The 27,210-nt window shown below is 39.1% G+C and overlaps 1 pseudogene; it reads left to right on the top strand.

The window, feature by feature from the left end:
- On the top strand, positions 1-25,710 carry LOC104679217 (annotated as a pseudogene).
- The last annotated feature ends 1,500 nt before the right edge of the window (positions 25,711-27,210 follow it).

Genomic DNA, 27,210 nt, shown 5'->3' with positions numbered 1-27,210 from the left:
ATGACGCGAAACATGAGAAAATCGAAGCACTACATGGTTGCCCCAAATGAGTAAAATAAAAACCCCTGACATTAAATTTCAACATAGAGAATAAAAATTCTAAAAATGGAAGCTCCATTTTCTTTTTTCGAAAGTGAGAAAAAAAAAATCCCTAACTAAAATATTTTATCCACTGAGGGCATTAAATTCCCAAGTAAATTAAAGTTTCAAAATCTTCTCTGCGTAATTTTATTACATTTTTTTCATTCTAGCCACAATATCCATACTTGGATGCCTAGATGATTTTCTTCCCTTCTTTATCCCCCTCAACAGCCCACACCATCTTCTGCTGGAACTGATGCAGCTCTTTCAGAATCTAACTCCAAATTTCTCATATGTCCTATATTCTGAAAACTTCAACATCCAAAGGACATCTAGAGGTTATCAAGTACCAGTTCCACTTTCACAGCCTTTAAAAAGCACTGGCAGTTCTATTGATAGCCTCTCCAATAATTATTACTCTTTCCTTCTTTTTTGGGGGGGTGACAAATATATAATGACATGTGTTCACCATTGTAGTATCATATGGAATAACTTCTGGGCTCTGTCTTTCCTTCCCTCTCTGCCCTCTAACTCCTAGCAGCCACTTTATACATACATATATATATATATATATATATGATTATACTTTAAGTTCTAGGGTACATGTGCACAACGTGCAGGTTTGTTACATATGTACACAAGTGCCATGTTGGTGTGCTGCACCCATTAACCCATCATTTACATTAGGTATATCTCCTAGTGCTATCCCTTCCCACTCCCCCCATCCCATGACAGGCCCTGGTGTGTGATGTTCCCCTTCCTGTGTCCAGGTGTTCTCATTGTTCAATTCCCACTTATGAGTGAGAACATCTGGTGTTTGGTTGTTTCTCATTGTGATAGTTTGCTGAGAATGATGGTTTCCAGCTTCATCCATGTCCCTACAAAGGGCATGAACTCATCCTTTTTTATGGCTGCATAGTATTCCATAGTGTATATGTGCCACATTTTCTTAATCCGGTCTATCATTGATGGACATTTGGGTTGGTTCCAAGTCTTTGCTATTATGAATAGTGCCACAATAAACATATGTGTGCATGTGTCTTTATAGCAGCACGATTTATAATCCTTTGGGTATATACCTAGTAATGGGATGGCTGGGTCAAATGGTATTTTTAGTTCTATATCCTTGAGGAATAGCCACTCTGTCTTCCACAATGGTTGAACTAGTTTACAGTCCCACCAACAGTGTAAAAGTGTTCCTGTTTCTCCACATCCTCTCCAGCACCTGTTGTTTCCTGACTTTTTAATGATCGCCATTCTAACTGGTGAGAGATGGTGTGTTTTTGTGGTTTTGATTTGCATTTCTCTGATAGCGAGTGATGATGAGCATTTTTTCATGTGTCTATCGGCTGCATAAATGTCTTCTTTTGAGAAGTGTCTGTTCATATCCTTTACCAGCTTTTTGATGGGGTTGTTTTTTCTTGTAAATTTGTCTAAGTTCTTTGTAGGTTCTGGATATTAGCCATTTGTCAGATGAGTAGATTACAAAAATTTTCTCCCATTCTGTAGGTTGCCTGTTCACTCTGATGGTAGTATCTTTTGCTGTGCAGAAGCTCTTTAGTTTAATTAGACCCCATTTGTCAATTTTGGCTTTCATTGCCATTGCTTTTGGTGTTTTAGTCATGAAGTCCTTGCCCATGCCTATGTGCTGAATGGTACTGCCTAGGTTTTCTTCTAGGGTTTTTATGGTTTTAGGTCTAACATTTAAGTCTCTAAACTATCGTGAATTAATTTTTGTATAAAGTGTAAGGAAGGGATCCAGTTTCAGCTTTCTACATATGGCTAGCCAGTTTTCCCAGCACCATTTATTAAATAGGGAATCCTTTTCCCATTTCTTGTTTTTATCAGGTTTGTCAAAGATCAGATGGTTGTAGATGTGTGGTATTATTTCTGAGGGCTCTGTTCTATTCCATTGGTCTATATCTCTGTTTTGGTACCAGTACCATGCTGTTTTGGTTACTGTAGCCTTGTAATATAGTTCGAAGTCAGGTAGCGTGATGCCTCCAGCTTTGTTCTTTTGGCTTACGATTGTCTTGGCAATGCGGGGTCTTTTTTGGTTCCATATGAACTTTAAAGTAGTTTTTTTCCAATTCTGTGAAGAAAGTCATTGGTAGCTTGATGGGGATGGCACTGAATCCATAAATTAGCTTGGGCAGTATGGCCACTTTCACAATATTGATTCTTCCTATCCATGAGCATGGAATGTTCTTCCATTTGTTTGTGTCCTCTTTTATTTTGTTGAGCAGTGGTTTGTAGTTCTCCTTGAAGAGGTCCTTCACATCCCTTGTAAGTTAGATTCCTAGGTATTTTATTCTCTTTGAAGCAATTGTGAAGGAGAGTTCACTCACGATTTTGCTCTCTGTTTGTCTGTTACTGGTGTATAAGAATGCTTGTGATTTTTGCACATTGATTTTGTACCCTGAGACTTTGCTGATGTTGCTTATCAGCATAAGGAGATTTTGGGCTGAGACGATGGGGTTTTCTAAATATACAATCATGCCATCTACAAACAGGGACAACTTGACTTCCTCTTTACCTAACTGAATACCCTTTATTTCTTTCTCCTGCCTGACTGCCCTGGCCAGAACTTCCAATACTGTGTTGAATAGGAGTGGTGAGAGAGGGCATCCCTGTCTTGTGCCAGTTTTCAGAGGGAATGCTTCCAGTTTTTGCCCATTCAGTATGATATTGGCTGTGAGTTTGACATAAACAGCTCTTATTATTTTGAGATACATCCCATCAATACCAAATTTATTGAAAGTTTTTAGCATGAAGGGCTGCTGAATTTTGTCAAAGGCCTTTTCTGCATCTGTTGAGATAATCATGTGGTATTTGTCTTTGGTTCTGTTTATATGCTGGATTACGTTTATTGATTTGCGAATGTTGAACCAGCCTTGCATCCCAGGGATGAAGCCCACTTGATCATCGTGGATAAGCTTTTTGATGTGCTGCTGGATTCGGTTTGCCAGTATTTTATTGAGGATTTTTGCATCAATGTTCATCAGGGATATTGGTCTAAAATTCTCTTTTTTTGTTGTGTCTCTGCCCAGCTTTTATATCAGGATGATGCTGGCCTCATAAAATGAGTTAAGGAAGATTCCCTCTTTTTCTATTGATTGGAATAGTTTCAGAAGGAATGGTACCAGCTCCTCCTTGTACCTCTGGCAGAATTTGGCTGTGAATCCGTCTGGTCCTGGACTTTTTTTGGTTGGTATGCTATTAATCATTGCCTCAATTTCAGATCCTGTTATTGGTCTATTCAGAGATTCACCTTTTTCCTGGTTTAATCTTGGGAGGGTGTATGTGTCCAGGAATTTATCCATTTCTTCTAGATTTTCTAGTTTATTTGCATAGAGGTGTTTATTGTTTCCTCTGATGGTAGTTTGTATTTCTGTGGGATCAGTGGTGATGTCCCCTTTATCATTTTTTATTGCATCTATTTGATTCTTCTCTCTTTTCTTCTTTATTAGTCTTGCTAGTAGTCTATCAATTTTGTTGATCTTTTCAAAAAACCAGCCCCTGGATACATTGATTTTTTTGAAGGGTTTTTTGTTTCTCTATCTCCTTCAGTTCTGCTCTGATCTTAGTTATTTCTTGCCTTCTGCTAGCTTTTGAATGTGTTTGCTCTTGCTTCTCTAGTTCTTTTAATTGTAATGTTAGGGTGTCAATTTTGATCTTTCCTGCTTTCTCTTGTGGGCATTTAGTGCAATAAATTTCCCTCCACACACTGCTTTAAATGTGTCCCAGAGATTCTGGTATGTTGTGTCTTTGTTCTCATTGTTTCCAAAGAACATCTTTATTTCTGCCTTAATTTCGTTATGTACCCAGTAGTCATTCAGGAGCAGGTTGTTCAGTTTCCATGTAGTTGAGAAGTTTCAAGTGAGTTTCTTAATCCTGAGTTCTAGTTTGATTGCACTGTGGTCTGAGAGACAGTTTGTTATAATTTCTGTTCTTTTACATTTGCTGAGGAGTGCTTTACTTCCAACTATGTAGTCAGTTTTGGAATAAGCGCGATGTGGTGCTGAGAAGATGTATATTCTGTTAATTTGGGGTGGAGAGTTCTATAGATGTCTATTAGGTCTGCTTGGTGCAGAGCTGAGCTCAATTCCTGGATATCCTTGTTAACTTTCTGTCTCATTGATCTGTCTAATGCTGACAGCAGGGTGTTAATGTCTCCCATTAATATTGTATGGGAGTCTAAGTCTCTTTGTAGGTCTCTAAGGACTTGCTTTATGAATCTGGGTGCTCCTGTATTGGGTGCATATATATTTAGGATAGTTAGCTCTTCTTGTTGAATTGATCCCTTTACCATTATGTAATGGCCTTCTTTGTCTCTTTCGATCTTTGTTGGTTTCAAGTCTGTTTTATCAGAGACTAGGATTGCAAACCCTGCCTTTTTTGTTTTCCATTTGCTTAGTAGATCTTCCTCCATCTCTTTATTTTGAGCCTATGTGTGTCTCTGCATGTGAGATGGGTCTCCTGAAAACAGCACGCTGATGGGTCCAGTCTACAGCTCCCAGCATGAGTGACGCAGAAGACGAGTGATTTCTGCATTTCCAACTGAGGTACTGGGTTCATCTTACTGGGGCTTGTTGGAAGGCGGGGGCAGGACAGTGGGTGCAGCCCACTGAGTGTGAGCCATAGCAGGGTGAGGCATCGCCATCCAATTTGCCAGTCTGTGTCTTTTAATTGGAGCATTTAGCTCATTTACATTTAAGGTTAATATTGTTATGTGTGAATTTGATCCTGTCATTATGATGTTAGCTGGTTATTTTGCTCATTAGTTGATGCAGTTTCTTCCTAGCATCAATAGTCTTTACAATTTCGCATGTTTTTGCAGTGGCTGGTACCGGTTGTTCCTTTCCATGTTTAGTGCTTCCTTCAGGAGCTCTTGTAGGGCAGGCCTGGTGGTGACAAAATCTCTCCGCATTTGCTTGTTTGTAAAGGATTTTATTTCTCCTTCACTTACGAAGTTTAGTTTGGCTAGATATGAAATTCTGAGTTGAACATTCTTTTCTTTAAGACTGTTGAATATTGGCCCCCACTCTCTTCTGGCTTGTAGAGTTTCTGCCGAGAGATCCACTGTTAGTCTGATGGGCTTCCCTTTGTGGGTAACCCGACCTTTCTTTCTAACTGCCCTTAATACTTTTTCCTTCATTTCAACTTTGGTGAATCTGACAATTATATGTCTTGGAGTTGCTCTTCTGGAGGAGTATCTTTGTGGCGTTCTCTGTGTTTCCTGAATTTGAATGTTGGACTGCCTTGCTAGGTTGGGGAAGTTCTCCTGGATAATATCCTGCAGCGTGTTTTCCAACTTGGTTCCATTCTCCCCGTCACTTGCAGATACACCACTCAGATGTAGATTTGGTCTTTTCACATGGTCCTATATTTCTTGGAGGCTTTGTTCATTTCTTTTTACTCTTTTTTCTCTAAACTTCTCTTCTCACTTCATTTCATTCATTTGATCTTCATCCGCTTCATCCCTTTCTTCCAGTTGATCGAATCGCCTACTGAAGCTTGTGCATTCGTCATGTAGTTCTCCTGCCATGGTTTTCAGCTCCATCAAGTCATTTAAAGACTTCTCTACACTGGTTATTCTAGTTAGCCATTCGTCTAATCTTTTTTCAAGGTTTTTAGCTTCGTTGCGATAGATTTGAACTTCCTCCTTTAGCTCAGAGAAGTCTGATTGCCTGAAGCCTTCTTCTCTCAACTCATCAAAGTCATTCTCTGTCCAGCTTTGTTCCATCGCTGGCGAAGAGCTGCGTTCCTCTGCAGGGGGAGAGGCACTCTGATTTTTAGAATTTTCAGCTTTTCTGCTCTGTTTTTCCCCATCTTTGTGGTTTTATCTACCTTTGGTCTTTGATGATGGTGACGTACAGATGGGGTTTTAGTGTGGATGTCCTTCCTGTTTGTTAGTTTTCCTTCTAACAGTCAGGACCTTCTTCTGCAGATCTGTTGGAGTTTGCTGGAGGTCTACTCCAGACCCTGTTTGCCTGGGTATCAGCAGCAGAGGCTGCAGAACAGCAAATATTGCTGAACAGCAAATATTGCTGAACAGCAAGTGTTGCTGCCTGATCATTCCTCTGTAAGCTTCGACTCAGAGGGCTACCCAGCCATGTGAGGTGTCAGTCTGCCGCTACTGGGGTGTGCCTCCCAGTTAGGCTACTTGGGGGTCAGGGACCCACTTGAGGAGGCAGTCTGTCTGTTCTCAGATCTAAAACTCTGTGCTGGGAGAATCACTACTCTCTTCAAAGCTGTCAGACAGGGACATTTAAGTCTGCAGAGGTTTCTGCTGCCTTTTGTTTGGCTATTCCCTGCTCCCAGAGGTGGAGTCTACAGAGGCAGGAAGGCCTCCTTCAGCTGTGGTGGGCTCCACCCAGTTCGAGCTTCCCGGCCGCTTTGTTTACCTATTCAAGCCTCAGCAATGGCGGGCGTCCCCTCCCTCAGCCTCGCTGCCACCTTGCAGTTCAATCTCAGACTGCTGTGCTAGCAATGAGCAAGGCTCTGTGGGCATGGGGCCCTCCAAGCCAGGTGCGGGATATAATCTCCTGGTGTGCCGTTTGCTAAGACGGTTGGAAAATAGCAGTATCAGGGTGGGAGTGACCCGATTTTCCAGGTGCCATCTGACTAGGAAAGGGAATTCCCTGTCCTCTTGCGCTTCCTGGGTGAGGCGATGCCTCACCCTGCTACGGCTCACACTCAGTGGGCTGCACCCACTGTCCTGCCCCCGCTGTCCAACAAGCCCCAGTAAGATGAACCCAGTACCTCAGTTGGAAATGCAGAAATCACTCGTCTTCTGCGTCACTCACGCTGGGAGCTGTAGACTGGAGCTGTTCCTATTCGACCATCTTGGAATTGCCCACCCTCAACTCTTTCCTTCTTGTTGGCAAGCGTCTGAATTTGTTCCAATATTCGACCTTCTCTATGAAACCGAGTGATTTAGAAGATGTGAATCCAAACCCTAGTGATATTTCTCCTACTGTGTGTTATCATATCTCTATGTGCTACCTGATTCTGAGATGGTTGACTTGTAACTATGAGAGGGGCTAACCATGATATTGGTGAAGGCTGTGTCATTAGAGGTTCATACGGAGAAGTAAAACTTGTATGAGTTATATAGAACAGATAATTTATTATAGGAATTAGACGTTTCTCAATTCTAGGAGAAGCAGGGGAAATACACATCCAGAAATGAATTGTTAGGGGATCACAGAGAAGTAATTAACCAGAGATCATAAAAGGGAGCTGGTGGAGAGATCCATGGAAAGTTACTGCTTCTGCATCTAGTGGTGGGTTTGAAGTCACTGCAAGTAATCATTTAAAAGGAAAAGCTGAAAGTGAAGTGAGAAAAAGCAAAGCCAACACTGGAAAACACTGTTTTCCATGAAAACAAACTGAAATCTGCATCTGTCTCTCATAGCATTCAAATTTGGTTTTGTGCATAACCTACAGAAGGTCGGGCCCTTTACCAGAGAGATGCACACACATCTGTCCCAAGGCTCAGTGAAGCTGAAGGAGGAGATATCATCAGTGTTGGAGAAGCTGTGTGCTGTTCCATGCCGATAATGTGAGCTGGCAGATCAAGACAATGTGCATGACCAAAAGCAGCCACTTCTAAGTATAGTGACTGTTGCTTCGTCTCTCACATCTAAATCTCATGCAAATTTATCTTGAGGTCAACCCTAGTCTAGAACTTCAGAAGGGAAGAAACTCTCAGAAACATACTTCCAACTTCACTAAGTTACTCACAGTACACAAACCACCATGATAGAGGAATAGAGAGAAGGAAAGAAGTTGGGCTCTTGTTTACATCACTGAGCTCTGCACAAACCAACAGTGAGACCTCTTCTATCTCCAGATTTCTTATTTATCAGAAAATACATCTTTCTTATTGAATAAGCTATTTTGAGTTGTGGTCTTCTGTTACTTGTAGCCAAAATCATCCTAACCAATAAACCAATACACTTCATAATCTAAAGACACATTGTTACCAGCTACAAACCATAACAGAAATGTAGTATTATCTGGAAGAACAGGAAAAAATAAAGAAATAAAAGATAAATTACTCTTGCATAATAATTCAATATATACCAATCAATGTTTTAATGTTTGCTCTACACCCTATGAATTTAGAGTCAAATAGAAGAAAGCTCCCAACAAAAGTGAATCATGATACTATGCGTTCTATATCTTTAGGAGAAGACCATCCGTCTGCAATTTCAGAGATCTAAATTGATGTCCCTGTATCAACTAAGATAGATTCTAAGGTTAAGGAAACAAAAAGTTACCTACTGGCCAAGGGCCCGGGGCTCAGCTGGCACGGCAACTCCCTAAATTTTTACAGCAACAAAAAAACCTCACTCATGCTGAACTGCCTAACAATAGGAGCTATCAGGCAAAATGTCATACCCTTCCTGACTGATTTACGACCCAGGCCACTACAACTCAGATTGGACAAAGGACCTGCCTCACAAACATTCTTTCCTGATAAACAACCACAGACTGCAAGCCAGTTTTCAGCCAGCTTATGGAGACTGTCCACAAGCTGTATTTGCATCCTATAGTTTACCTTTTCATATACCAAGCCAAATTCCTCTTCATTTTAATGCTAAAACCCCACCCCAAAGTGAGCATGGGATGTATGTTACATATATGTTTATTCATTGTGTATGCACTCAGCTTCCTTCATAAATATGTACAGATATTCCCCCAAACCTGCTGAATATGTTTGACTCTATTGTGTAATACAGACCCCATGAGACATAAAAGCTAATTCCCCCTTTCCCTCTTCGGAGACAGAGCACTTTTGATTCACATCAGGAACTGTCTCTTCCCTACTTGCAAACTGATATCACCAATAAAGCTCTTCTTTCTATTTAGCCATCCTGGTGGTCCTTTGGATAACATACCTATACATGCTTCCTCTTTTATTAGAGGATGGCATTTAAAGTACCCCTGCCTTCTGAAACACAATAATATAAATGTTAAATGGAAGAAACTGAAATCACCAGATTGATCACATGTTTATAACAAGGAACAGCCTATATATTTAAATTACCTTCACTTCTATTTTATTTTGACTCCCTGAGTTCCTAGCACTATAAAGCCAGATGGTGTAGAGGTCTACTTAGAAGCGCTATTGTGAGAAGAGTACTCCAAAACTCTCAGGCAAAGTCTATGACTTAGTATTTCTTACAGTTCAGCCCTTTAATCTGTGTTTATATTTCAACTAGGATGATAACTATATTAGTTCATTTTCACACTGCTATAAATAACTACCTGAGACTGGATAATTTATAAATAAAAGAGGTTTAACTGGCTCATGGTTCCACAGGCTGTACAGGAAGCATGGCTCAGGAAACTTATAATCACAGCATAAGGTGAAGGGCAAGCATGCACATCTTCACATGCCTGGCAGGAGACAGAGAGGGAGAAGGGGCAAGTGCTACACACTTCTAAACAACCAGATCTTGTGAGTACTCACTATCACCAGAACAGCAATGGGAAAGGCCACTTCCATGATCTAATCACCTACCACCAGGAGCCTGCTCCAGGAGTGAGGATCACAATTTGACATGAGATTTCGGTGGCAACACAGAGCCATATTGCTAACCAAGGCATTTTTGTCCTGCTGCCCCAGCCTCTTGCTCTGGTTTCAAAACAGTTCATTGGCACTAGTAAAGGTAAATATGCTCACCCCTTTTTTTATGAGCATATGTATGCTGTAATGAAAGTTGATCATATGAATTGGGTCACTCTTGTTGCACTCAACTAAAAGAGTACCCTGAATACAAAACATTGTTCCAAGAATGGTTTTCTGCAAGCCTGACTGCTGAAACTGCTTATATTAACCTAAAATCAGTTTTATCTATCGCTTCCAGGATAACTTGTTACAACTCTAGGACTAATTTTTCCACCATCATTGCTCCCAGTTGAAGCTTGCAAGCCCACCAAACCTTTACTAGTACCAATGAACTATTTCAAAGGGCAATACCTAACATTTACCTTTTTCATAAAACCTCTAACCTTCTCTTTGTTCTTCAGATATACCACAGACCACCAGTCAGCATGTACACCCCAAATTGCAATTATTTTTCCCAAATAAAACATTAAATTTAGAGATTCATCTTCACATTTTTGTTTTGCCTTTGACACTGCATCATTAGGAAAAGTTTTCCTTTGCCCCCATGTTTGACCCAGTCAGAGAGTTGCTGTCAACAGACACCTAAACCGAACTGAACTGCAGCAGCTGATGCTTCAGAAGCCATTCCCTTCGAGGGCAAAATGAAGGTTAATGTGTCATTTGTGTGCTGCTTGCCTTGTCTTCCCTTCATGTTTTAATTTTCCCAGTCTTGGGTATTTTTTGCTATTTTAATAGCAACAGAAACATGCATTTCCACCACTTGTTCTCTATTCATGGAAAATTATACAGTATTTAATTTACCTCTATTCTTCCTCTACCCCTTTCAAGCAGATATAACCTAGGTCCTCCTCCAAAAGAAATGTAATCTGTTTCTCTTATTGGCATGCCATCCTTCTCTTTCTGTTTCTCACCCTCCTAAATTGTCTGCAAGAGAAAAACACCCTTTTTTCCTGAGACCGTGTTTCCTACTAAAGCCCTTTCCTTTTGTCAAACTCTGAAGTTTCAGATTCTTACAGCAAATTTTCCCTCTGCCTAGGAGCAAATTTGATTTCAAGAGCAAAGCTGATACGCCATAGAGCTTTTTAATCTCACTGGCTTTTCATTTTATAATAATTTTATTGAGATGTTCCCAAGATGAAATACATCCTTTAGAATGAAACCCCCCCCCCATTTTTTGTTATCTATGCATTGATAAAATATTTTATACCACGGTAATGAACCTGACATATGACTCCAAAGCATAATTATAATCTGTTCTAAGATCAAAATATGGGATGGGAGAGAGGAAATATAGCATAACAGGGAATGCCCTAGGCTTAGACATAGTTCACAACAAGGTAAAGAGAAGCCTACTTTTGCATGATCAATCATAAGATTATCATTGTCTTAAGATCCTGTATATACCCACTTCCTAAGTTTTAAAAGAGACTTTCCTATCCCTAAGGAAGCCATCTGACTTTTCCATGTTAGATTCTACCAACACAATATATAATTAACTGCAGTCAAATATTCCTGGTATGCCTTCCCTGATTATAAGGTAAAAAAAAAAAAAAAATGTGTTCTTAGCCAATACTATATTCCTGACAGTTTATTGCAGTTTTAGACAACTTGCCTGGATGCCCAAAATAATCCCTTTCTACTTATACTAGCTTTGTTCACATTTAATATGACTGGAGATAAAACAGAGGAAGAGGAGGAGGCATCTACCAATCAATCTGGAACACCAATTTCCACCAGTTAGTAATTTTCTGCCAAAGTTCTAGAGCATCATAATACATTAAACACTGGAATAGGATGATACTAAATAAAACATTTGCAGGCATCTATCTCTTTCATCCCACTACCACTCCAAATCAAAAGGCATTAAAGTTTAAGGTGGGGTTGGTAGATTGATCTAGAAATCCCCCCATCCATGGATGCTTAAACCATGTAAATAACTACCACCCTTCCTTTATCTTAGAGATAATTCTATCTGCAAGCCTCCATGTCTTCATCAGCTGTGGTCAGAGGAAGGTCTTAGAATTGTTTCTGGCTCTGGGAAAGTTCTTCTCATCCCCATGACACTTGACACTTGGAGCCTCTCAACCATTTTATTTGTTTGTTGATTTATTTATTTATTTTGCCTTGGAATTATTAGGAGTAATTACATAACGCCATTTTTGTCTGCTTATATTAATTGCTATAGAAAGAATCAACTTCTGGAATGAGGGAGTGAAGACCTCGGTGGTGGACTAGTCTCTTGCAAAACAATAAAAATGTTGAGAAAACTAAAATTAACCATTTTTGAAACCTTAAAATTAAACAAAGCCACAGAACACACTTAAAAAAATATATATGCAAGAAAAACTACTGAACCTTGGTAAGACAGTGGGGTCTTTGATGTTTTGACATGTGGCTATTTCCATCACTCCTCCTTCCCAAGCTCAGTGGCCTGATAGCCTGATGAAAAACAAGCAATCTCATAGCTAACAGACAAGATTGATCCTGTTTGGTACTCCATTAAAAGCAGCATTTCCACAGCATAGTCAATACTTGTCTCAACTTCCAGCTACTCACAAAATCTCCATTCCTGGGGTGTTGTGGCTATTTGACTTAACTCATTGAGTCCAGCTCAGCTGAAATTCTAAAAAGCCCTACTCCCGGAGCATTGCCAAAACAATAACAATTTACTGACAACATTGCAGCTGCCTTGAGCTGTGAAGTCAATTGGTGCAAACAAAACCCTGGCCATAATTTAAAAGCAGCTCCTGGAAAACAAAGTAAGCATAAGGAAGTTTAAAAAACTTCAATACATTCCTGGGGATCTAAAAGGATGATTGCATGTGCAAGGTTGTATATATGCTCAGAAAGACCTGGGACAGGAAAAGCCTGTCATCACCCCTGCCTGAACTTGGGGTCTTGAGAAGACAGAAACTGAGGGCTAAAATTGTCTTTAAAACTTACTGAAATGTGCTTGGAGGTGCAGCAAGATGGTGGAAAAGAAGGTTCCACCAATTGTTCCTTCCACAAGGACACCAATTTAACAACAATCTACACAGAAAACAAAAAACAAAACAAAACAAAAAAAACAGCAACAAAATAACAAACAAAAAACCACCATCATAAGAATCAAAAATTAGGTGAGCACTCATAGTACCTGGCTTTAACTTCCTACTGCTGAAAGAGGCACAGAAGAGATAGAAAAGACAGTCCTGAATCACCGACCACACTCCTCCCCAACCCCTGGCCATGGCAGCTTGTTGCTGAGAGCATCTCGGGGTGCTGGGGGAGGTGAATACAGCAATTGTGAGGCACTGAACTCAGAGCTGTCCTGTTACAGAAGAAGGGAAAATCGGACCAAACTCAGCTGACACCCACCCACAAAGGGAGCATGTAAATCAGTCCTACCCAGAGCAGAATCGCCTGGCCCAGCAGACAAAACATGAGTTCCCACAAACCTCGCCACCGAAGGCTACAGTGTTCTGTCTCCAAGCAAACTTGAAAGGAAGTCTAGGCCATAAAAACAGCAACTGTTAGGCGAGTCCTAGTGCTGAACTAGGCACAGAGGCAGTGGCCTGCTAGGGGGCAAGGAGACACCAGCTGGGGTAGGCAAGGAACTGCTGGCATCACCCCTCCCCTAACCCCAGGCTGCACAGTTCACAACTCAAAAGAGACACTTCCTTTCAGTTGAGGAGAGAAGAGGGAAGAGTGGGGAAGACTTTGTCTTGCTTCTTGGATACCAGCTCAGCCGCAGCAGGATAGGGCACTGGTCAGAGTTGTAAGGCCCCTGTTCTAGATCCTAGCCCCCAGATGACATTTCTAGACACATCCTGGGCCAGAGGGAACCAAATGTCTTGAAAGAAAAGACCCAGTTATGGCAGCATTCATCATCTGCTAACTGAAGGGCCCTTGGGCCCTGAATAACCAGCAGTGTTACCCAGGTATTACATCGAGAGTCTTGGGTGAGCCTCTGAGACCTGCTGGCATCAGGTGAGACTTGGCACATTACCAGCTATGATGGCTATGGGGTAAAACTCCTTCTGCTTGAGAAAAGCAGAGGGACTAGTAAAGGGGACTTAGTCTTGCATTTTAGGTACCAGCATGGCCACAGTGGGGTAGATCACCAAGCGGGCTCTTGGAGTCCTCAATGCCAATACTTGACCCTTAGATGGCATTTCCGGACCTGTCTTTGACAAGAGGGGAGCCCACTACTCTGATGGGTGAGTCCCAGGCCAGGCAGCATTAACCACAAGCTGATTTAAGAGATCTTGTCCTAGAATAAATGTTTCGGAGTACTTCAATAAGAAACAAAAGGGTATTAATGAGCAATTAGTAATCACCCGAAGGTATAAAACTCACTGGTGATACTAAGTACACAGAAAAACACAAATATTACAACACTGTAACTGTGGTGTGTACGCTATGCTCATACTAAGTAGAAAGACGAAACAATGGGCCAATCAAAAATAACTACAACAAATTTTTAAGTCATAGTCGGTAAAATAAGATATAAATAGAAACAATAAAAAAGATGGGAGGATGAATATAAGATGCAGAGTTTTTATTAGTTTTCCTTTTGCATGTTTATTTGTTTATGTAAACAGTGTTGTTAACATGTTAAAATAATGGGTTATAAACTAGTATTTGCAAACCTCATGGTAATGTCAAACCAAAAAAACATACAATGGTTTATTAGTCCATTTTCATACTGTTATAAAGAACTGCCCAAGACTGGGTAATTTATAAAGGAAAGAGGTTTCATTTTCTCACAGTTCTCATGGCTGGGGAGGCCTCAGGAAACTTACAATCATGGTGGAGAGACATAGGCCCCAATGCAATATAGCGGGAGCTTTCAACACCTCACTTTCAGCATTGAACAGATCTTCCGGAAAGAAACCCAACAAAGAAACATCAGACTTAATCTACACTGTAGACCAAAATGGTCTAATAGATATTTACAGAAAACTTAACTCAAGAGCTGCAGAATACACCTTCTTTTCATTAGCATATAGATCAATCTCAAGGATAGACTGTATGTTAAGTCACAAAACAAGTCTCTTACAGCACTCAAAAAATTTTAAATAATATTAATCATCTTATTTGGTCACAATAAAATAAAACTAGAAATTAAAAACAAGAGGAATTTTGGAAACTATCCAAATACATGAAAATTAAACAATAGGCTCCTGAATGACCAGTGGTCAGTAAAGAAATTAAGAAGAAATCTGAAAATTTTTTTGAAACAAATGATGAAAGAAACACAATATACCAAAACCTAAACAGCAAAAGCAGTACTAATAGGGAAGTTTAGCATAAGAGCTACATCAATATAGAGGAAAACCTTCAAATAAACCATCTATCATGCATCTTAAAGAAGTAGAAAAGCAAGAGTAAACTGAACCCAAAATTAGTAGAAGAAAAAATTAATAAAGATCAAATCATGAATGAAATAAAAATCAATACAAACATCAATGAAACAAAAAGGTTTTTTTTTTCAAATATTAAGCAAAATTGACAAATCTTTAGCCAGACTATACAACAATCAAATCAAAAGGGGTTAAAGATCTAAATCTAAGACTTCAAACCATGAAACTGCTACAAGAAAACATCGGGGATAATCTCCAAGTCATTGGTCCAGGCAAAAATTTATTAAGCAATACCCACAAGCACAGGCAACGAAAGCAAAATGTTTCACATCAAGTTAAAAAGCTTCTGCAAAACAAAAGATATAATGAACAAAGTGAAGAAACAACCCACAGAATGGGAAAATATATTTGCAAACTACCTATTTAACAAGGATTAATAACCAGAATATATAAGGAGCTCAAACAACTCTATAGAAAAACATCTAATAATCCAATCAAAAAATGGACAAAAGATTTGAATAGACATTTCTCAAAAGAAGACATACAAATGGCAAACAGGCATATAAAAAGGTGCTCAATATCACTGATCATCAGAGAAATGCAAATCCAAACTACAATGAGTATCATCTCAGCCACCTCAATTAAAATGGCTTATACCCAGAAGACAGGCAATAACAAATGCTGGAGGGGATGTGGAGAAACAGGGACTCTTGTACACTGTCAGTGGGAATGTAAATTAATACAACCACTACGGAGAACAGCTTAGAGATTCCTCAAAGAAACTAAAAATAGAGCTACCATACGATCCAACAATCCCACTACTGGGTATAGACGCAAAAAAAAAAAAGGGGGAGGGGGGATACCAGTGTATCAAAGACATATCTGCACACTCATGTTTGTTGCAGCACTGTTCACAATACCAAAGACTGGGGAGCAACTTAAGTGTCCATAAACAGATAAATGGGTAAAGAAAATGTGGTACATACACACCATGGAGTACTATTCAGCCATAAAAAAGAATGAGATTCAGTCATTTGCAATAATATGGATGTAACAGATCATTATAAGTAAAATAAGCCTGGCACAGAAAGACAAACATCGCATGTTCTCACTTATTTGTGGGATCTAAAAGTCAAAACAACTGAACTCGTGGACACAGAGAGTGAAGAATGGTTACCAGAGACGGGGATGTATAAAGGGGAGCTCCAGGAGAGGGCAGGATGGTTAATGGGTTCAAACAAAGTTAGAATGAATAAGACCTACTATTTGATAGCACAACAGGGTGACTATAGTCAATAATAAGCTAATTGTACATTTGAAATAACTTAAAGAGTATAATTGGTTTGTAACTCAAAGGATAAATGCTTGAGTGGATGAATACCCCAGTCTCCACGATGTGATTATTTCACATTGCATTCCTGTTTCAAAACATCTCATGTACCCCATAAATATATATACCTACCATGTACCCACAAAAATTAAAATCTTCTACTGATCATTGGCTGACCACTAAATCATACTTGGTATCCTACTGAAATTAACACACTATTAATCTGAATTAAATTATTTTACATTGAAATACTAATTGTAATCTCCAACTTCTAAGAGAATAACAAAAACTATAGTAAAATAAGCAACAAAGAAATTAAAGTGATATTAAAAACATTACCCTAAAAGTATCTATTCAATACAAAAGATGACAGTAATCAAGGAGTAGAGAAATAAAAAAGATACAAGACACAGAAAACAAATAACAAAATGAAAGAAATATAGTATACCAGTAATTTTATTAAACATAAATGGATTAAATATTCTAATTGAAGGAAAGATTAAAGAAAATAAAAATAAATAAAAATTTAAAATTACAACCCATGATCTAGAGACATACTTTAGATTCAAAGACCCAAATAAGTTGAATAGGAAAAGATGGAAAGTATTACCACGCTATCACACAAGGAGTAACAAAAAGATGGGCTTTTAGAATAAGATCAGGCAAAATAAACTTTAAGACAAAAATTGTTAAAAGAAACTAATGACATCTTATAATGATAAGAGGATCAAGTCATCAGGAAGAAATAACAATTACAATATATGTATGTACCTAATAACAGTGCCCCAAAATATATGAGGTAAAATATACAGAACTGAAGGGAGAAATAGAAAATTCAACAATAATAGCTGGGGACTTCAATACCTTACTTTCAGTAATGGATAAAACACACAGGCCAATGATCAACAAAGTAACAAAAGACCTGAACAACACCATAAAACAACTAAACTGAACAGATATATACAACATTTTACCCAACAGAAGCAGCACACACTTTTCCTCAAAATCATGTAAAACATTCTTCAAAATAGATTACACGCTAGTCCATAACACAAGCCTCAGTATATTGAAATAATACAGTGTGTTCACTGACCTAAATCAATTAAGTTAGAAATCAACAACGTAAGGTTTTGGGAAAATTCACAGTTTTGAAAATCAAAAACACACTTTTAAATAACCAGTAGATCAAAGAAGAAATCACAAGAGAAATTAGAAAATATTCTGAAGTAAATGAAAATGAAACACAAAATACCAAAACTTTTGAGATGCAGCATCAGTTATTGAAGGTAAATATAGAGATGCTAATGCCAATATCAAAAAGAAGGAAAGATCTTAAATCAGTAATCTCACTTTCCACATTATAAAACTAAAAAAGAAAAGCAAATAAATTCAAAGCAAGCAGAAAGAAGACAAAACTTAGAGCTGAAATAAATGCAATAGAGCAGAGATGAAAAATCAAGAACATCAATGAAGCCAAAAGCTGGTTCATTGACAAGAGCAGCAAAATAGAAAAATCTTTAGCTTAGGCTGACCAAGAAAAAGAAGATTCAAATTTCAAAAACCAGGAATGAAAGAAGGAATATATCTAACCCATTAAAGAATATAAAGGATTATAAGGGAATCCTAGAAATACATGTTTTTCAAAAAATTAATTAGATAACAGACAAAATGGACCACATCCTGGAGAGACACAAAATACAGGAACAGACACAAGAAGAAATATGTAATTAGAGTAGATTTATGACAAGTAAAGAGATTGTGTTAATAATCTTGAAGCTTTCTATAAAGAAATGCCCACCTCCAGATTAATTATCCAGAACATTTAAAGAATTAATACCAAGTAACTATCTTCAATCTGGTAAAAAAAAAAAAAAAAAAAAAAAATCTACCAAAAACCCCACAGCTAACATCATACTTAACAATAGAGGATTGAATGCCTTCCTCCAAAAATAAGAAAGAAGCAAGGATGTCCACTTTTGCCACTTTCATTCAACATTATATTTGAGATTCTAGCCAGGAAATTTAGGCAAGAAAAAGAAAAGTGTGATCGGTGGCTCACGCCTGTAATCCCAGAAGTTTGGGAGGCTGAGGCGGGTGGATCACCTGAGGTCAGGAGTTCAAGACCAGCCTGGCCAACATGGTGAACCCCTGTCTCTACTAAAAAGAAAAAAGAAAAAAAAATAGAAAATAGTAAAACTATCTCCATTTGCAAGTGATATGAACTTTCATACAGAAAATCCTAAGGAATCCATAGAAAAAAATTGTTATAACTTATAAATGAGTATAATAATGTAGCAAAATATAAGATAAATATACAATAATAAATTGTATTTCCATATATTAGCAATGGAAAATCTGAAAATTAAATTAAAATATAATTTATAGTAGCATCAAAAAGAATAAAATACTTTGGAATAAATTTAACAAAAACAGTACAAGACTTGTACACTGAAAATACAAAACATTGGTGAAAGAAATAAAAGAATATCTAAATAAATGGAAAAACATCACATATCCATAGAATAATATTGATATGACAATATTCCTTGTTATGAGTTGAATTGTGTCTTCTCAAAAGCCATGTTAAAGTCCTAACCCTGGCCCCTGTGAACATGACCTAGTACAGTTGTCAAATTCATCTACAGATTCAAAGCAATTGCTATCAAAATTCCAGTTGCCTTTTCTTTGCAGACATAGACATGCTAATCCCAAAATTCACATGAAATTAAATGGGAATCAGAAAAGCCAAAGAAGAATGATGTTGGAAGATTCGTACTTCCTGAGTTAAAAATTTACTATAAAAATACAGTAATCAGAACAGGGTGGTAATGACACAAGAATGTACATATAAAACAATGGATAAAATTAAGAGCAAGAAATAAGCTTTCCCATTTATGGGCAATTGATTCTCAACAGAGTTGCCTGGACAATTCACTGAAGAAAGAATAGTCTTTCCAACAAGTGATACTTGGACAAATCTACATAAATAATGAATTTGGATCTCTGTCTCACACTACATCACAAAATCAACAAAAAGTAAATCACACCCAAGCATATGAAATACATCTACCAGAAGAAAAAATTGGAGTAAACCATCATGAAGATGGGGTGGGAAATGGCTTCTGAGATAAGACATCAAAATAAAAAGAAGTAAAAGGAAAAAAAAAGATAAATTGGACATTATAAAAATTGAAAACTTTTGTGCTCCGAAGGACACCATCAAGAAAGTAAAAAGACAAAGTACAGAATGGGGGAAAACATTTGCAAAGCATATATCTGATAAGGTATATGTAGCCAGAATATACAAAGAACCTTTACAATTCAGTAATAAAAACATATATAACCCAATATTAAAATAAACAAAATATTTGAATAGACATTTTTCCAAAGAAGATAAACAAATGGCCAGTAAAGACACTAAAAGATGCTGAACATCATTAAATATTAAAGAAATGCACATCAATACTACAATAAGATACCATTTTATACCCAGTATGATGGCTACAATCAGAAATACAATAATAAGTGTTAGCAAATATGTGGAGAAAATGAAACCCTCATACAATACTGGTGGGATTGCAAAATGGTTCATGCATTTTAGAAAATAATTTCACAGTTCCTCAAAATGTTAAGCAAAGAGCAAATTCCTGGCTTAATCATTTCAGTGCTGATCAATGATAAAAATACAACTACAGTAGTAGTAGCACACACAAGCTTTATTTAGGTGGTGTTTTTGACAGGTTTGCATGTGAGCGAAGCCCTGCATGGTATGAAGCTTTTCAAAAGCAAAGGCCTGTGGGCTACCACCCAGAAGAGAAGGGTGAGGGAAGCTCTCTAGGGAAGAAGGAGATGAAGAAGATTTGGGTCTAACTAATGTCATTGCACAGGACTGCAGGGAACTGCTGGATCAGAGAACTCTGCAGGGCAGCAAAAACTTGGAGTCCTTTATAGCCACAGGGTTTATCTCACCTATAGCTAACAGATATTAGGTACAGTTTTACAAAGCATGCAAAGCAGGCAGTGTCTAAATGGCTAAGTCTGCTGACACGGGTTATATTTAAAACAATTGGATGTATAAAAATTTTACTTTGGCACTAAAGGGCTTTTGACCTAATGGGTACCTGTTAAGAAGATTTAAACAATGTAAGTTCTGATATGATTTGGCTCCATATCCCCACCCAAATCTCATCTTGAATTACAATCCCCACATGTCAAGGGAGGGATCTGGTGGGAGGTGAATTGATCATGGAGGTGGTTTTCCCCCATGCTGTTCTTGTGATACTGAGGGAGTTCTCACTCACAAGATCTGACAGTTTTAAAAGTGGCAGTTTCCCTGCACTCACTCTCTTTTCTGCCACCATGTAAGATGTGCCTTGCTTCCCATTCACCTTCTGCCATGACTGTAAGTCTCCTGAGGCCTCCCCAGTCATGCAAAACTGTAAGTCAATTTAACCTCTTTTGTTTATAAATTACCCAGTCTCAGGGAGGTCTCTATAGCAGTGTGAAAATGGACTAACACAGAAATTGGTACCAGGAGTGGGGCACTGCTACAAAGATAACCTAATAAAGGGAAAGTGTCTTTGGAACTGAGTAATGGGCAGAGGTTGGAACAGTTTGGAGGGATCAGGAGAAGACAGGAAGGTATGGGAAAGTTTGGAACTTCCTAGAGACTTGTTGAATGGCTTTGACCAAAATGCTGATAGTGATATGGACAATGAAGTCCAGGCTGAGGGTCTTAGATGAAGATGAGGAACTTGTTGGAAACTGGAGTAAAGGTGACTCTTGCTATGCTTTAGCAAAGAGATTGGTAGCATTTTGCCCATGCCCTAGAGATCTATGGAATTTTGAAATTGAGTGTGATGATTTAGGGTATCTGGCAGAAGAAATTTCTAAGCAGCAGAGCACTCAAGATGTGACATGATTTTTCCTGGAAGTGTACAGTTATATGTGCTCACAAAAAGATGGTTTGACATTGGAATATATGTTTAAAAGAGAAGCAGAGTGTAAATGGAAAATCTGCAAACTGACCATGTGATAGAAAAGAAAAACCAATTTTCTGGGGAGGAATTCAAGCGGGCTGCAGAAACTTGTGCAAGTGTCTCCAGCTCATGTAAGAGACCTTTGCAGCAGCCCCTCCCATCACAGGCCCAGAGGCCTAGGAGAGAAAAATGGTTTCCTGGACTGGGCCCAGGGACCCACTGCTCTGTGCAGCCCTGGGACATGGCACCCAGCATCCCACCTGCTGCAGCTGTGGCTGAAAGGGGCCAAGGTACAGCTTGGGGCATTGCTTTAGAGGGTGTAAGCCCCAAGCCTTGGTGGCTTCTATGTGGTATTGGGTCTGCACATGTGTAGAAGATAAGAGTTGAGGTTTGGGAACCTCCACCTAGATTTCGGAGGATGTATCGAAATGCCTGGATGTTCAGGCAAAAGTCTGCTGCAGAAGTAGTGTCCTCATGCAGAACCTCTGCTAGGACAGTGTGAAAGGGAAATGTGGGGTTGGAGCTCCCACATGGAGTCCCCAATGGGGCACTGCACAGTGGAACTGTGAGAAGAGGGCCACTGTCCTCCAGAACCCAGAAAGGTAGATCCACTGACAGCTTGCACTGTGTGCCTGGAAAAGCCGCCAACACTCAATGCCAGCCCATGAAAACAGCCAGGAGTGGGGCAGTACTCCGCAAAGCCACAGGGGTGGAGCTTCCCAAAGCTGTGGGAACCCACCTCTTACATCGGTGTGCCCTGTATGTGAGACATGGAGTCAAAGGAAATTTAATGACTGCCCAGCCAGGTTTCAGAATTGCATGGAGCCTGTGGCCCCTTTGTTTTGACCAATTTCTCCCATTTCAAGTGGAAAATTTACCCAATGCCTGTACCCCCACTGTATCTTGGAAGTAAGTAACTTGCTTTTGATTTTACAGGCTCATAGGCATAAGGGACTGCCTTGTCTCAGTTGAGACTTTGGACTTGGACTTTTGAGTTAATGTTAGAATGAATTAAGACTTTGGGGGACTTTTGGGAAGGCATGATTGGTTTTGAAACGTAAAAAGGACATGAGATTTGGGAGGCGGCAGGGGCAGATGATATGGTTTGGTTCTGTGTCCCCATCCAAATCTCATCTTGAATTTTAATCCCACCTATCAGGGAGGGCCTGGAAGGGAGGTGATTGGATCGTAGAGACAGTTTCCCTGATAATGTTCTTGCAATAATGTGAAAATTCTCAAGAGATCTGATTATTTTAAAAGTGGCAGTTTCCCCTGCACTCACTCTCTTTCCTGCCACCATGTAAGGCGTGCCTTGCTTCCCATTTGCCTCCTGCCATGATTGTAAGTTTCCTGAGGCCTTCCCAGCTATGCAGAAGTGTGAGTCAATTAAACTTCTTTTGTTTATAAATTACCCAGTCTCAGGGAGTTCTTTATAGCAGTGTGAAAATTGACTGATACAGGGTCAATATGCCCAGTCTATATTTTGCACATTTATATAACATTTACCACACGGTCAATCAATTCCACCACTAGGCATGTACCCAAGAGAAATGAAAACAGATGTCCTCATTAAAATGTATACATAAATGTTCATTGCAGCATTATTCATAATAGCCAAAAAGTGAAAACCATCTGAATGCCCATGAGTTTATGAATGGATGAACAAAATGTGGTATATCCATACTACAGAATATTATTCAGCAATCACAAATAGCAATAACAAAACCCAACATATGCTACAACATAGATGAGCCTTGAAAACATGCTAAGCAATAGAAGCCAGTCACAAAAAAACACATATTTTATTATTCCATTTATATATTTTCCAAAATAGGCAAATCTACAGAGATAGAAAGTAGCTTAGTGCTTGCCGAGGCTAGAAGGTAGCAGGATATGGAATGACTACTAATGGGTACTGGTTTCTTTTTGGGGCAATGAAAACATTTTAAAATTAGATTATGTTAGAGCTTACACAACTCTGTGAATATGCTTTATTACAAACCATTGAACTATATATTTTAATAAATGTTGTATGTGAATTATATCTCAATAAAGCTATTAAAATTGCCATAGAAAGCCCAGCACTCCAAATTAATCATTCATTCCTTACATTTAACTCACCTTTTGACTTCATAGATGCCCTATTTTACCCCATATCCTATGCCCTTTCCTCACTTGAAACTCCTTCATTGTGCCCTCTGGAACACAAGGTCAGTCATCCACAAAATCTTTATCCTCATCCTTTTCTCTCAGCATTCTCCTCAAGTTCTTGCTCTAACTAAAACTTGCTCTAGATGAGGCACTACTTGCCCTCCAACTTTTTCAAATGATTTCTATTTGGTCTTACACATTTCATACTTCAGGACTTGGAGATGTCCCTATATTATCAATTTTCTCAGCTATGTGAACAAAGAATTCTTTTTAAGCATGCACTTTTAAAAGATTACTTCAATATATAAGACTGCCACTAACATTTACAAGTCCTGGGAATGGATACAAGTCTGAGAGCCCAGCTCACAGCCACCTTCCATCCTCTTCCCAATCCAGGCTCCACCCCACATAACAAAGGGGCTTTATATGTACTTGGGTGCACACTATAGCCAATCTAAGCTCACTCCACCCCATTCCCTTCAAACAGCCATTCTTTTGCTACCCATGGGGCCTATCATCATCTATCTTTGAGGGGATGGATTCAAGAAACAGGCTCACCCAGGCACTGGAAGCCAACTCAGGACCATTTGGGCAGAGAACTGCAAGGCCTCACATACCAGGTGTGAGTCTAGAAGGGTTTACCAGTTCTGAGTGACTTCTCTTCTTGGCCCATGGAATCCTTACTCTACAGAGAGGGACATGGCAGGAGGAGGGCCACCTCTGAGCCTTGTAAAATGTGAAACCCAAAACAGGAACTTCACTTATCTGACTCTGAGGATGATACAATCATTATATCACTGTATGTATACAATTACTTATAATCTAAAAATGTAATGTGGACTTACCTTATATGTTGACTTGCTTTGAGAGTGAAATGTCTTTCATCTTTGAACTGGTCAATGTTAAATGTATTCAAAACAATTCTTCTTGAGTTTCATCTGCTTTCCTTGCTGGTCTGTTCTGTTGAAAATAATATTTTTGGAAAAATACATGAATAAATGATTTTCCAAGCAAAAATATAAAACTAGTCCTCAAATAGACAAACACATGTTCAAAGCCACTTATCATTAGAGACATGCATATCAGGGCAACACTGAGATACCAGTTCTCATCTATCAGATTGGTATAAATTTTAAAATGTGACAGCACACTCTTGTTGGAGAGCCTGCAAGGAAGCAAATGTTACCTTTCAACATGGGAATCAGACTTCTAGGAATCTATCCTGATGCCACACCTCCCACAATTCAGAAACACATATGAGGACCATCCAGTGAGCAGCATGGTGGGAGCCAGCAACCAGAGCTGCCCCGGAACAGAGGCAGCCACCGCCATTCCAGGAGCCCAGCTGAGTAGGCCATGGCCTTGTTGATGTTGCTGAATGGGCCTCACTGAACAGGCTGAAGGAGGAGGACAGAGCCCCTCACAGAGCTCTTCGTCAAGGCTGGCAGTGATGGTGAAATGACAGGAAACTGCCCCCTTTCCCAGAGGCTCTTCATGACTCTTTGGCTCAAAGGAGTTGTATTTAGTGTTAGAATTGTTGACTTGAAAAGGAAGCCTGCAGATCTGCAAAACTTGCCCCTTGGGACCCACCCACCATTTATAACTTTCAACAATGAGGTCAAAACAGATGTAAATAAGATTGAGGAATTTCTTGAATACGTCTTATGCCTGCCCAAGTACTTAGAGCTTTCACCAAAACACACAGAATCAAATATTGCTGGAAGGGACGTCTTTGCCAAACTCTGCATGCATGGATCAAGAATTCAATGCCAGAGGCTAATGAAGCACTGGTGAAGAGTCTCTTGAAAACCCTGCAGAACCTGAACGAATATCTGAATCCTCTCCTTTCTGATGAAATTGATAAAAATAACATGGAGGACATTAAGTTTTCTCAACGTAAATTTCTGGCTGGCAATGAAATGACATTAGCTGACCTGCTGCCCAAACTGCATACTGTCAAGGTGGTGGCCAAAAAATATCACAGCTTTGATATTCCAAAAAGAATGACTGGCGTATGGAGCTACCTAGCTAATGCATATAGAAGGGATGAGTTTACCCAACACCTGTCCCCATGGTAAGAAGGTTGAAAAAGCCTATAGTGATGTATCCAAAAACTCAACAAGTAAAATCACATTTATGATAGATATGTCTTTATGTCTTGCCTTAATATGCTTTTCCTAACAGACTGCTCCTTTTTCTACAGAGTAGAAATTGCATTTTGCAAGAACATGCAGTTATTCAAGGTTAGGGTCAAGGATAGACAAGCAAGGTATAGTAGTTATCCTAAAGTATACACTCCAAAGACGTATTATTTTAAAATCCTTTTACCCTGCCTGCCCCTCGTACCCATGTCCCCCTCTTCTCAAATTTGGAGGCTACATCACAAACTTTTCACTTTAAATTGAAAGATTCTCCCTGGGGCATGAAAGCTTAAGGAAATGAGTAGCTCCTCCTTCCTCAGGCCCGTCCCAAGGCGCAAGGCCACTTGTGCCAGCAGCCTGTGCGTCAGCAACACAGCAGAAGCAGGAAGAGAGCTGGCTGGAAGACACGTACTCGCTGAAGACCGAGAGGCCATCAGGGTACCACGTAGCAGTTACATCAGACTGAGACACTTCCTGTTACAGGAGACTACAAAACCCCTGCCCCGTCCTCATTTGGTGCTGATGCCATTTTAGGCCTCAGCCCCTCTGCACCCAGGTGGTCATTAAAAAGAGTGTGTTGCTCCACACCACCTTGTGTTGTTTGTTGGCGCACTCTCGGGGTTCGAACCAATACAAGAGCGTTGTATAGAGGTAATCTGCCATCTCTTAGGCGGCCTCAGCATTGTGCCCATTAATATAGAGGGCAGAACTTTTCAGGTGCAATGTTTAATATTAAAATAGTAGCCATGCCTTCATCAGGCAGCCCCAAACTGGTGCATAATGCATGGTACCAAAAATTTACATAATTTTTAGAATTTTGTAAAATTTAGTAAAAGTATATAAAAAGATTGCTACTGTATCAAAAATATTGTTTCAATTTAGTTTATCCTGGATATGCACTAAAGAATATTGCCACCAGAGAAGAAAGCCTTCTACAAAAAGTCACTACAGTAGACTTGGCTAGTTTGCTTTGTAGGTAAGTTTTTACTTTTGCCTAAAAGCATTTATCCTTCATACCAATTGTAACATCTGACACAATGTAGATGCTAAAAGTTTGGAGGGAGTGTTTTCTCAAGACCTTCCTCAAGCATTTTGTCCTTATAAGATAAACTGATGCGTACCTTATACTCTCTCTAAATTTATGTTTGTTATACGTATTGTGCCCTGTACCATTCATTTGGAATATTATTGCTTTCTTCCTTTAGTTTACATAGCTCATTTTTAGGTAATCAAAGAGCTTGCTGTTATTTGTAGATCTCTTGAGCAATACTACATAAACTAATATGTAGTTGATTTAGCTATAGCAGTAAAATGATTAGTAATGTAAAAATTAACATTTACAGAAATTAACCTAAGGAATGACTACGGTTTAACCAAATATCACGTAAATTTTTGTTTCTAAAGCATATTTAATATAGACACAGATTACCAACAGACTACCAACTCTCTCACCCCATTTATCTTGTGTAGAGGATTGTTCATTCTTTTTGGACTAAATTATAGTCATGGCAAATGTGTATTTACTACAATCTTGCCTGAT

This window comes from Rhinopithecus roxellana, chromosome 8 (genome assembly GCF_007565055.1).
Source record: "Rhinopithecus roxellana isolate Shanxi Qingling chromosome 8, ASM756505v1, whole genome shotgun sequence".
NCBI classification, from domain to species: domain Eukaryota; kingdom Metazoa; phylum Chordata; class Mammalia; order Primates; family Cercopithecidae; genus Rhinopithecus; species Rhinopithecus roxellana.
The sequence above is the reverse complement of the archived record's forward strand: the minus strand, read 5'-3'. Positions and strand labels throughout refer to the sequence as shown.